Source organism: Erithacus rubecula (assembly GCF_903797595.1).
Source record: "Erithacus rubecula genome assembly, chromosome: 19".
NCBI classification, from domain to species: domain Eukaryota; kingdom Metazoa; phylum Chordata; class Aves; order Passeriformes; family Muscicapidae; genus Erithacus; species Erithacus rubecula.
The window spans coordinates 3,770,824-3,784,187 of NC_136671.1; positions in this window are offsets into that span (position 1 = coordinate 3,770,824).

Below are 13,364 nucleotides of genomic sequence, written 5' to 3' on the forward strand. Positions count from 1 at the left end.
GAAGTGTTCATTATCATCAAGAGTCCATAAACAAAGGCTGTGAGTGTCCTCTGCTCGTGGCACTCCAGAAGCACCTACCAATTATTCCCTGGCTCAGCCAGCCCTGCCTGGCAGGAGGGGGATCTTGCAAGACACTGAAGCTGGTTTTCCCGAGAAAGGAGTGAGTGGGGAGTGGCCTGCAGGGTGAAGGAGCAGCAGCAGCCACGGGACAATGGGTACAGTGTGCCAAGCTGGGAAAAGCCCTCCCATGGTGACAGGACACGGCTGCTGCAGCATCTTCGGCCTGGTAAATGCAGAATCAAACTGTTGCAAGAGGGAATTCACGTCTTTCTAGGGACAAATACCTGTTTTATGGCCCTTTCCCCTGCAAGGCTTCTTGCTGACCTCTCAGCCTGGACATAGCCCAGCACCCAAGTGTGCCACTCTGCCTGTCCCCATATCAAAGTGCATCCCAGGCCAAAGGGCTCAGGAGCTTCAGGATGCTGGTCCTGGTGTGAGGGAGCTGCAGGGGCTGATACTGGGGGGCAGGATCTGTGCTCCCCTTGTTTGGGTCCATAAAGGATGGGGATGCCCACATCAGCACTGGCTCCACTGTGCCTGAGCAGGGAAGAGGGAAACCTGTGGGGTTGGAGTGTGAAAAACCATGATGAGAGTGGGACCAGCACAGGGTGGGACACCCCCAGCCAGCCTCTGGATCTCAGGGTGCCTCTCCATCATCTCCAGATGGACATCAGGAACCTGCCAAGCCTGCGTCCCCCTCCTTAGGACCAGGTGTGTCCCACCCCTGCTTTCTGTGCTGGCCTCCCAGCTTTTCTATGGGCAGGAGAGGGCTCTACTCCAACAAAAGCCTTTTTCCCTCCCTGCTCACCCACCGAACCGTTCGGCCCGGATATTTAGGCAGCACAAGACAAAAAGGGACAGACACTGCGAGCATTCCCAGACAAAGCCATTGGCAGCCGCCGGGAAGAGCAGAATGAAAGAACAGGAGCAGAGGGAGGCAGGGAAGCCAGGCCACGTCCTTTCCTTCCCTTTGGCTCTAAAAAAGCTCCAGACTGGAAAGGGGGATGGAGGGTTGGAGCTGAAAATATGATTTTTCCCCTGGGAAGTGGCAGTGGCCGGGGAGGCGAGCCGGCCCCCGGGGACAATGCGGCAAAGCTGCGCAGCCGCTGCTCCCGAGTGCCACCGCCGAAAGGTCACCCAGGGCTGGCACCGCGCTCGGAGGGGACAGAGCCCGCAGCCACGTGTGTCCCAGCAGAAGAGACAGGGCTCCTGGCGGGGCTGCGGGGCGCAGGCAGCGGCAGGAGGTGACAGAGCCCCGAGGATGCGGCCCGGAGGCGGCAGAGCAGGGCTGCTCTCCTCCCGCTGCCCTCCCCGCTGGCAATTAGCAGCTGCAATCACGCAACAGCACCGCAGCCTCTCGGGGTAATTACTGACAGCTCGGCCGGACCCCAGCATCCAGCTCGGGAGTCTGGGGATGCTCAGCACAGTTTGGGCTGCAGAAAGGGAAGGCATTGAGCTTTTGCCTTTTTGGGAAACGGGTCAGACACAGGATATGCATCCTCCTCCAAGCCAGCGCTGAGATGTTTCCATTCCTGGCTCACCCCAGCTCCCAGCGACAGCCCAGCTCTTGATTCCCTTCCTCCAGCATCTCCCTGCATTGAACCCACGAGCCAAATCAGGGGCAGGAGAAGGTCTGAATTCCCCAAACTGCTCGAGCTCACCCTTCACCCCTCCTTGCCCACCTTGGCACAAAAGTCCATCTCCCTGGGGAAGCTGAGATCTGGATAAGGTGGGGGTGGGACAAGGGACAATCCCCACCCTTTCACTTTGGATTCAGATCCTCATTTCACGATATGAGCCCCCAGGGAGATGCTGCCCAAGACCAATGATGGGACAAGTGGTTTGACCCCATGCAATCACCTCTCACTGAGTTTTTTTCCCCTGGATTACCATGCTGGGGCAGTGAGAGCCGTGGACAGAGGAGCCTCCTCAGCCCCTGCCATGCAGGTCTGCCCACACCACGGGAGGGATGGAGCAGGAGGGAGCAAAGTGCTGCATTTTGGCTTTTATAGACTATTACTGATAATGGAGAAGAACAAAAATGCTTTAAAATAAAGCACTCGAGGGCGTCAGCCTAAGCGTTAAATAGGCTTCTGCTAAAATGCTGCTTCCACTGAAAAAGCTTCCCGATTTGGATTGGAGACATTACCCTGCTTGGGAGAAAGCTGGAGCTTGGATAAAGCTGGGGGACAGGCAGCAGCATCCAGGAAAGGGGCTCTGGGCTCCTCCTGCCGTGTGGGATTCCTTGCTCAGCCCACTCCCACCCGTGCAGAGCTCAGGACAGCACCCACTCCCCAAAATTTTAAGCTCCCCATCCGTGTGAGGAGCAGCACTGCCTCTGCAAAACACACGGAGCATTTTGCAGCGTTAATGGGCAGCACAACTGCTAATGTGTAAACTCTTACTGCTCTGGAGAGTAAACAGAGAGTTTGGGGAGCAGACACTTCCCATTAAGATGCACTAATGAAACGTGAAAATGTTTTAGTGTGCTGTAATTTTATATATATTTTTGAGAGCAGCTGCAGTGCTGTTCCATTTGTGGCTAATTTAAGCACAATTAAACCAGGCTAAATTACAGCCAAGTATGCTGCAGGAACTGATGTGACAAGGGACATGTCCAGGGGCCCCAAATCTTGCTGACCTTGCTGTCACCATCCAGGCTGCTCTGCAAGCTGGGTCCAGAGCTGACAGCTCCTGGGGCTCGTCCAAAAGTCACAGCAGATCCCTGAGGACAATGGGATCTTCCAGCCAGGGTGGGGCAAAGGCCCCACACCTCCCACAGGTTTTGGGGGTATCTGGGTGTGCCTGGATCTTGGAAAAGTTCTGTTCCCTGTTTTTGGGAGCTTGGATGAGCTCAGGGCTGGGAAAATCTTTGTGCTTGGCCAGAGACCCCCACTCCCCCTTGCAGCAGCTCTGGTGCCCTTCCTGGGACATCTCACAGCCCCCAGTTACCTGGAGAGTGCTGAGGCTGCACCCCACACCTCACCCAGCTGCCTCCTGGGGAGGCTGATGCATCCCAGAAAAAAAACCAACAAAACAAACCCTAATTTTTCTGGAGAATGAAGGAGCTGGTGGGATTTTGTTCTTCCTTTTGGGTAAAGGGAGGAATAGAATACCTAGAGGCTGCGTCTACCAGCTTGTGTCACCTCCTGAGCTGGGCTGGTGCTGCACTGCTGGGTCCTGGCTCCCCTCAGCAGGGATGGAGTCCCACAGCCATGGATCCTACATGGTTTAGGGCACAGAGCCTGTTCCCATCAATTTGGGGGTGGTTTTTACTGCTCTGAGGTAGCAGTTAGCTGAGGAAGGCCCTGCTCCAGTGAGGATTGCTCCAAGGGTTTCAAAAGCACCAGCAGGCAGCTCAGTGCTCCTGTAGCCCCCAGCACAGGAATTGCTGCCTCTCCCAAGGGCTTTTCCAGCTGATTTAGGCAATTGCTGTAAATCCCCTGTGGCCACTGGTTTCCAGCTGAGCCAGGTTAGACCCAATTCAGCTCAGGGACAGCAGGGCTGCCATCATCCCACAGCCTTTAGGGATGCTCCTAGGGGCACCACGTCCCTGCAGACCTGTCCCCAGGCAGATGGGCAGGAGCCAGGCTTGGCACAGGAGCAGCAGGGCAGGGTCCAGCATGGCCAGCATTGCCCTACTCAGCCTTGCTGCAGGACTCACAATCCCCTTTCACCTCCCTCCGTGCCTCTCCCCAAATCCTGGGGCAGAGGCAACACCACCCACTGCCCAGCCAGCCAGGGGTGATGGGGAAAGTGACTCCTTAACACCCTTAACACCCACCCAGCTGCTCCTGGGGCTCCCTGGGCTGATGGCAGAGCACACCCAGAGGCCCCCTGCTCCTGCTGCTCTCACGGCCCCGCTAACCAGGGCACGCCTCATCAACCCCAATTAGCGGGCGGCTCACGCCCCGTGCTGCCGGTGCAGCGGATCCAGCACGGATCCCATGGATTCGGGCACGGATCCCACGGATCCCACCTCTGCAGGAGGCTGCAGCCGGGGCCAAACCTCCCCAGTGCGGCCGCCAGCTCCGCTCTAATTAATCCAATTACAACACTGCGTTGGCGGCGCAACCGGCGGATTAATTGCGGTTTGTTCCAGGTAGATGGAGGCGGAAACGCTCACACAGGCTTCTCGTTTGCTGGGCAAATTCCAGCCTCGCAGCAGCTGGGGAGGAAGGAGTCCTGCCACCAGCATCATCCTCGGGGGGACAGCGAGGGGCTGGGTACCTGCAGAGCCCTCGAGCTGCTCCCAAAAACAAATCCTTGCCTGAGACTAAAAAAAACAAAGATCGGGGGACGAGGCTGGGAGCAGGAGTATGGAGTAAAAGGATGCTTGCTCTCAGACGTGTATATATGTATATTTAATAGAATAAAAAGGAGATTATTGGAAACAACTGATTGTTCAGACTGTCAAAAAGATGAAAGTGTCAGGAGTAAACAGATGCCGGTCACGATTCAGCGCTCATTACGGCAGGAGAAGGATGCATTTCATATGCATGATTAACTCCTGGCCACTGATGATTTACACAGCAGATGATCAAAGGAGAATTAATTATTGTACGGGTCGGGCTGCTGCCAGCCCGGCCCCGGTCCCTGGTGGCACAGCCCGTGGTCACCGGCCCGGAGCTGTTTGCCCCCACGGCTCTCAGCCCGTCCACCCCATTTCACTGCCCAGCATCCCGAGGATCCTGGGCTGCACACACCAGGCACCGCCAGCATCACTGGGAAGGTTGGAGGTTTCCAGCACACCAAGACCCAGCCCGACCATCCCCTCCCCGTTAGCAGCAATGAAGGTGTCTCTCCACTTGACACCTTTTCTTTCCTTTGTGATTGAGTCTCTCTCCGTTACAAATCCACGCTGTAATTAAAGCAAGGAACTCCACTCCCTTCACCTGATTTATTTTTTAATGCTGTCCCCTTTTGATCTCGTTTCTCTCTTAATTAAATTACGAGCCGTGAATCAACACCATTGCCAAAGCTGCTGTGCCTCACTCCGTTCCCTCCTCCAAGAAGCATCGCCAAGAGTGACAAGAAAAGAGTGACAGCTCTGCTCATGCTGGCACTTCATGAGGAGCACAGGGGCTGCATCCTCCTGGGCTGATGACGGGAAACACGAACAGCCAGGCCAGGTGTGGAGCAGGGAGCGATGCTGTGGGATGGTTTTGCAGCCACTTTTCTCCCTGGCAGGTGATGGAGGACTTGGGGCAGCTGGAGAGGCATCACTCTGCTGCCTGTGCCCACGCTCAGGGATGGGAAACCCTGCTGGAAACAGCACCTGGGCCCCGCTGGGACGGTCCATCTTTGGGAACGATGGGTCCACAGAGGCCCTGCAGCCCCCACCGGATCCCATCCCACCCTCGAGCATCCTTGGCACGTGTGGTGCCTGTCCCTGCATCCCTCCCGCACCACGGCACCCCCCTGCACTCCAGGCCTCCCCTCCCAGCTCTGGGATTGTCCCACGAGGGACAATAGGATGTCACCTGCCCCGGAGAGCCCTGGGCCACCGCGGACACCCGGCGCGCATCCCTGCGGGGCCACTCTGTCCCAGCAGGGTGGTGGCAGAGCTGTTAATGACGGGTAATGGTGGTTTGCATTGAAATGCGCCGCACTCTTGACTCACGGCTGCAGCAGCGCCGGGACAGGAGGAATAAATCAGGGAGGGCTTCCAGGAGCCTCAAGGCACTGGAAGCGCCTCCTGCGGACACCGGAGCGAGGGAGGCGGCAGAGCCACCCCGGCCTCATCCCCTCACCGAGTGCAAATGAGCCCGATGCCAATTTAATGAACTGCTGATGACTATCGCCTTTATTTTTAAATCTGAATTCCCGCAGGAGTCACCTTCAGCAGGGAAGCAGCCCCTCCCCAGCCACGGCAGCGTGCATTGATTGCCTGACTCTGATTAGCAATTACACCCGGCGCACTTCAGCGGTAAATACCATCACCCTGGCCTGGGCACGGGGTGATGCAGATTCTGGGGTCCCCGGGGGAAAACTGGGCTGGGGGGGCCGGGAGCCTGCGGGGATGGGACCCCTGGGGGCCACAGGAACCTCTTGAGTGGAGGGGGCAGTCCTGACATAATTTGTTTTCCAAAGATTGTGGAGGCTCCTTGCGGTGGGCTGAGCTCCCCACCTTTCCCTCCCCCAGGATAACTCTCTCCTGCTGCCGCCGAGCTGCTACTTACAGGCATTTCTGAATTGTGTCTTTAATACGGCGCCGGAATATTTGCCCCATAAATTCTTAAGATCAGATTTATGGATGAGCTATTACTGACATCGCAGACTATTAATAAATTGGTTAAACCTACAGAGAAGATTGTGTTCGCCCATTTTACGATATCACAATAAGCAAATAAAAAGGGGCCATAAGGCGGCACAGCAGCTGCGGGTGGTGACGCCTGGCCATGTGCCGTGTCCCCAGGGCCACCTGCCCTGCCCTGGAAGCCACCAGCCACCCCTCCCTGGGGCTGTGGGATGCCCGGGGCTGGCTGAGTGCCAGCCATCCCGGCACATCCCATTTCCCTGGAGCAGGAGGAGCGGGGTCAGTGCCGGGGCACTCAGGAGGGTGGGGGGACACGGAGGGCGCTGCTGCGGCCGCGCTGCCCCCTCTGCTCGGGAGAGGAGCTATTTGCGGAGTGCGCGGCTATTTCTGGGAGAGGCTTCATTGAGAAAAGCCATCTGGAGAGAGGCGGCAGCGGAGCCGCGGCTCCGGGATCCGGTGCGTTCCCAGGGCTTGGATGCACAGCGGAAATGTGGAGTCTCTCCTCATTCCCTGGCATGTCAACTGGCTGGATATTGGGATGCTTTGCCCCTAATTCAGAGCCAGTGAAGCCGGGTGGTTTTATCCTCATTTCCACCCTTGGCAGGGCTGTTCCCAGCCTGGGGAGATGCTTAACCCTCCCACATGATGCATAAGATTAAGGAAGACAAAACCTGGAGACATCCTCAGACCAGATCCTGGTGCCAGCATAGGTGATAGGAAATGTGGGATGGAGAGCTTGAGTCCCACACCAGCTCCTGGAACGGGGGCACCATGTGAGACCCTCTTCCTGGAGAGAAAGGGGCTGAGAGCAGTGGCAGGAGGAAGATCCCACTGCTGGGAAGCCTGGCCAAGGCATGGGGCTGGCAGTGACCCCACTGCAGTGGCCCCACATCCACCCCGTGCCCCCCGGTGCCACCGAGCACGAGGAGCCCCCCGCGAGAGTCAGGACATGGCCCCAGGAGCACAAGGGGAGATAAACAAAAATGCAATATTTTCTTCCACCACCAAGTTTCCATCAGTGCTGGCTGGCTGGGTTTGATTAAACCTCCCGTTTATTACATTTTGCAATATAGTTTCACTAGCAGATTAGACGCACATAAAACCCCCAGGAAGGGTCCCGGCACAGCCGTGGCAGGGTGGGCTGGGGGAACAGTGATGCCTTGGGGTACCTCAGGACCCCCTCCCAGGAGCTGCTGGCCCCGCACCAGCTTTTCTCCAGCTGGGAATGCTGTGGGTGGATTCGCTGGGGATTGCAGGCACGGGGAATCCACGCAGCACTGGGCTCTCCAAGGACATCCCCTGGTGCAGGGACACCCCGATGTGCCCTGGCACTGAGCTGGAGCGGGGTGCCCCGAGCCCCTGGGCAGGAGATCTCCGTGGGATGTGAGGGTGATGCAGTCCCATCCCTGATCCAGCCGGGGCAGCTGCTGAGGATGAAGTCCTGCAGTCCAGAGGCAGCTCCACGGGCTGTTTCAGCATGCAGGAGTGGGGCTGCCCAGCAGGCTCTCAGCTCTGTGCCCCTGGAGGGGCTGGCTGCCCAAACTGCCCTCCAGCACTGCAGCTGTGCAGCTCCCCGTGACTCCAGCCCCGCTCCCAGGCACTTGAAACGCCTCTGTGTAAAAGAAATTAATAACAAAGTGAGTGGCACTCGAATGCAGCTTCTGCAGAGATAAAGCAGTGGCAGGGGAGCGCTGGAGTGTGAGGGAGGAGTTTAACCTCCCTGCCCACAACCCCAGGCAGTGATGGATGATGACATTATCACAAAACCAGGTCAGATTAAGACCAAAACAAGCTGAGATCCACCAGGCTTCCTGCCGGGGTCCGCAGCAGAGGGGCTGGGTGTCAGAAGCCTGACAGCAGATGTCAAATGATTGATTCCTAAGCAGGCTGTTTCCTTCCCAGCCCTGACTGGAAGCTGGGAGGGCTGGAGCTGCCTCTGGCACCGCTGGGGCTCTGCCTGGGTCTCACCCAGTGAACCACGCTCACCCCCGAGCCAGCTGCCTCCAGGCTGGGGGTGTTTGTTTGCTTTGTGATGGACAGAGTTTGGGAAAACTGCATCCTAAAAGATCTATGGCCTCGTCTGGAGGCTGTGGGGTTTTCACTCCCAACCTTTGCCAGATCGATGCAGCAGCAGATCAACCCACCACGGAGCTGCCCTCAGTCCTGATAAGCATGGAGGAAGGAAAAATGTATTTTTAAAAGATGCAGGTTTGCAAGAGCACAACTCATTCTGTGCCCCATAGGCAGAAGTGAGAGGCTGGAACAGAGAAGGAGCATCTTCCAAAAGCTCTGAGGGGAACACAGTTTTTTTCCCCAGTTTTCAGCTGGAGTTTTCAGGGAGCAGCATTGGCAAAAGATGCCTGTCTGGGGAAGCAGCAGCCATCGGGACCTCGGTGCCTCAGCTCCATCATCAGCAGTGATTAATGAGATGTCTGAGCTGTCCTTCAGCACCGAGAGAGAGCAGGGAAAACGCCCGTGGGAGAAGAGATGGGCTGGGCTGGTAACTCCACACCGCACCCAGAGGCTCCTGCTGGTGCCTGGCTCTTGGGACAGGGAGTGTCCCCTCCCCAGGAGTGTCACCCTGCCTGGCACCCCTCCCCAGGCCCCACTGTGCTCCTGATTCCCAAGGGGACTTGATTTGTCTTGCAGGGCCCCTGCAGGTGCTGGCAGGGGAGGGAGTCAGGAGCTATTCCGACCTGTCAGGGCAGAGTGACTTAATGTCATTCAGAGCTGGGATCTCACCTGCAAATCCCTCCTTCTCTGACAAGAGCAAAAACCATCCACTCAAATCTTCAAACAGCAGTTCAAAGCCTTTACATCACTCTCAAGATTAATTAGCAGCTAAATAATAATCCAGGATAAGTCTTAGCAAGGCATAAGAGCCACGACATGGTCAGCCAGTGATGTATAGGATCCAAGGCAGAAGAAAGTTTCATGTTCCTGGTTAAATCCAGTATCTCCCAGGAAAATGCAGCCTCTTCCCATAAAAAACAGCTGTGTCAAGAGTCAGTCCTCCCCAGAGGAGCATTTCAAAGCAAACTCACCTGGGGCAGAGGGGCTGCTTGCTTCACCTGTGTTAACCCCAGGCACCTCTGCCATGGCTCAGAACGATGCTTTTCCTGCTCTGGACTCCCACCTGCTGCTCATATCCCACTCCAGAGGCCTCCACTGCAGAGTACAGCCCAAACCACAGGTGGAAACCCAATCCCCACCAGCCTGGGAGTGCCAGCCCTTTCCTACCAAGCCCCCTTTTCCCAGGTACCTCTAAACTCTGGAAAGAATAACTAGATAGATAGATAGATAGATAGATAGATAGATAGATAGATAGATAGATAGATAGATAGATAGATAGATAGATAGATAGATAGATAGATAGATAGATAGATAGATAGATAGATAGATAGATAGATAGATAGATAGATAGATAGATAATCCCTCTGCAGCAAGCTGGCTGCACCAGAACATTTCTTTCATAGAATGCATCATTTATTTTCAATTATCGTGGTGCTCTCCCCCCTCCCTCTGCAGCTCACTGGTGGAAAGTTTGCAGAGTTACAGAAGAGCCTTGGCAGGAGCAGGGACAGACAGGATGGGACAGCAGTGGCACCTCTGCAGGGACCAGGAGGAGGGACAGCTCAGGGTCCCCTGTGACACCCTGTGCCACATCCCCAGCCCCCATGAGATGCTGAGCTGTGAGCCAGGCACACAATTCAGTGTTTTCACCCCACACTCACACACCAAAGCAGCTTTTTTATTGCCAGGTGTGCCTCTGCCAAAGCCATTTGAAGATCTCTGGCACGTCATGAAGGATTTTCTAATGGGGCTCAGCAGACTCTAAGATTTATATCAAAAAGGCCCAATTTATTGAATTAATGCTGCAGAGCAAAGCCATGGCTGCTTAACAACTGGAGTATCAGTATTTTACAGCAACATAACTAATAAGGCCATTAATACAAAGTGGGCTCACTCCTGACATTTATATCACTGTAAATCTCTCTCTCAGCACCAGAATTATTTATGCCATCCCAGGCACTCGAGAAGTGCTGTCATCCTTTATCAGGCTGAAAGATTTGAGCCAAGAAACAACGAATATAAACACAATAATAATAAAAAGAAAGAAGATGGAGCTCGAGCAGAGCTGGGGCAGGTCCCTGGTGCAGAGGTGGGGCTCTCCCTTTCTTCCCTGCAGGGATGGGACCAGGTCTCTTGGGACTGAACCCATCCACCCTACCTGGCTGCAGCTTCCCACATGCAAGGAAAACTCAGGTGACTTCCACAGAATCACAGAATGGGATGGGAAGGACCTCAAGGATCATCCCATTCCAGCCCACCATGGCACTGCTTTTGCTTAAAGCCTGGGTGGGGAACACAGACACCAATCCCACTGTCACAGATTTGAAGCAGGGATTGTGGGTGCAGCCAGGAAGACTGAAAACTGCACAGGGAGATCTAAACCCCTCCTCCCCCCCCAAAAAAAACCCAACCAAAACATCCTCAGCAAGCACCTGGGAAACTGCAAATAGCAAGGAGAAGAGGGCAGGGGGGTGGGAGAGCTGGGGAGCCCGACAGAGCTCACTGAGTACTAATTATTCCCAGCATTATCTGCACAGACAGATAAGGTTTTCATTAATAAACTTGACAGAGGTGGGGGAGGCAGGGAGAGCAGCAGCTGCCACTGAGAGCCAGGCAAGAGCTGTGGATGGAGCAGCAGTGGAATGCAATCAGGACAGGGAGCAATCAGGGCTGGGCAGCAGTGGTGGCACTGGGGGACATGGGGACAGTAATTAGCTGATGGGCCTGTTCCTGCTCAGCGTTGTTGTGCAGGCTGCCTCCTAATCCTCAGCAGCCTGGAAATGAAATTGTTAGTGAGCTTCCCTAGGCAGGGCCTTGTTAAACCTGAGATCTGGAGAGAGAAATGGATGGTGAGGGAGAAGCATCCCCCCCTCACAGCCTCACTGCACCAGCACTCTGTGCCCTTCCCACACCCAAGGCTCTCTCCCTGTGGCACAGTTCCAGGAAATGCCTGGGAAATAATCCCTCTTACCCTGGAAAGGTGAGAGCAATCTCACAGGGACAGGGTGTGCAGGAGGATCAGAGCTGTGACAGCAAGAGAGGCCAGGATGGGAGGTCAGCCCAGCCCCAGCCCAGCAATTCATGTTTTAAGTTCAGGTTGCATCATGCAAGACTGAAAAAGGGAAAAATAATCCCATGGGTAGCTTTCTAGGATTTCCCTTCTCATACTTTATCTCCCAGCTTTTCCAAATCCAACCTTTCTCCAGCTCTTCCAGGCAGCAGCAGCAATTTGCTCTGCTTGGCTGTAATTAGCCACAAAACCACCTCAAAAATGGGTTGAAGAACATTTAAGGACTAAAAAAAGCAAACAAAAAAAATATTTGAATGGAGCTGCAAGAAAGCAAGCAAAATCTATCACAGCTAATTATTTACTCGTGATTGTCAAAAAAGTGATGGATTGATGAAAGGAGTTGGTAAGCAGGATGATAGCAGGAGTGTTGTTGAAGGCAAGAACTGCACTGGGATCCAAAAGCAGGAATTTTCATAATCTATGGGCTGTTAATTATCTAAACTGAGGTCTCTTGGAGCTGCCTGAGTGAAGATTAATTAGTTTTTGAAATAATAGCTAAATTGATACTGGGAAGGAGTTTGGGTTCCAAAGTAATGGCTGAAAATTAGCCAGCCTGTTTCTCCATTTCTCTCTGCCATGTTCAGGAGGACATTTGTCTCTGTTGCTTTTTTAGAAAAGGGCCATTAATCAAATCAGCAGATGGTTCTTCCCAAGCCTGGGGTGTTGCAGAAACACAAAAGGGAGGAGGAGGAAGCAATCACCAACAAGTGTTAGGGGAAAAAATCCTGCAGCCCAGTGATTAGCAGCTCCAGAGTCCCTTTCACTTGGAAGAGCAGGAGCTGTTCAGCTGGAGGAACTCTTCTGGAGACAAGGAACGTCTCCCTTGACATGCAGGCACCTCCAGGAAAGGGATTTGTCTGTCTTTAGAACAAATTACCTGCACTAATCCCAAATACCAGGATTTATGTCTCCTGGCTGACCCAGGGTTGATGTCCAGCTTGTCAGTGCCTGCTCAGGTTCCACCCACGAGTGGGCCACACACATCAGCCTCACCCCTGCATCCCTGCATGTCCTGGGGGGTTGTGTGCTGGCCTGTGCCCCTGCAGAGGTGCCCACTGCCACCCTCTGCCAGCTGGCTGCATGTTCCACAGGAGCAGCTCCATGCAGGAGATATTGCAAGGACAGCCCCATGCAGGGACAGCCCCATGCAGGAACAGCCCCATGCAGGAACAGCCCCATGCAGGAATAGCTCCATGCAGGAATAGCTCCATGCAGGGACAGCCCCATGCAGGAACAGCTCCATGCAGGAACAGTTCCATACAGAAACAGTTCCATGCAGGAAAGGCTCCATGCAGGAAAGGCTCCATGCAGGAGATATTGCAGGAACAGCCCCATGCAGGAACAGCTCCATGCAGGAACAGTTCCATACAGAAACAGTTCCATGCAGGAAAGGCTCCATGCAGGAGATATTGCAGGAACAGCTCCATGCAGGAACAGCTCCATGCAGGGACAGCTCCATGCAGGGACAGCCCCATGCAGGAATAGCTCCATGCAGGAACAGCCCCATGCAGGAATAGCTCCATGCAGGAATAGCTCCATGCAGGGACAGCCCCATGCAGGAATAGCTCCATGCAGGGACAGCCCCATGCAGGAATAGCTCCATGCAGGAATAGCTCCATGCAGGAATAGCTCCATGCAGGAACAGCCCCATGCAGGAATAGCTCCATGCAGGGACAGCCCCATGCAGGAATAGCTCCATGCAGGAATAGCTCCATGCAGGAACAGCCCCATGCAGGAGATACTGCTCTCCACACGTGGCTGAGGGACAGCAGGCCATGCTCCCAAGGTTTCCTCCCCTGTCCTATTCAGCAGCCTGTAGTGAACAGGCATCACAGCAAAACCCATCCTGTTTGTTATTAACCTTTTCACAGCCAGAGGAGGGGCACACGGCTGGGTGAGGGG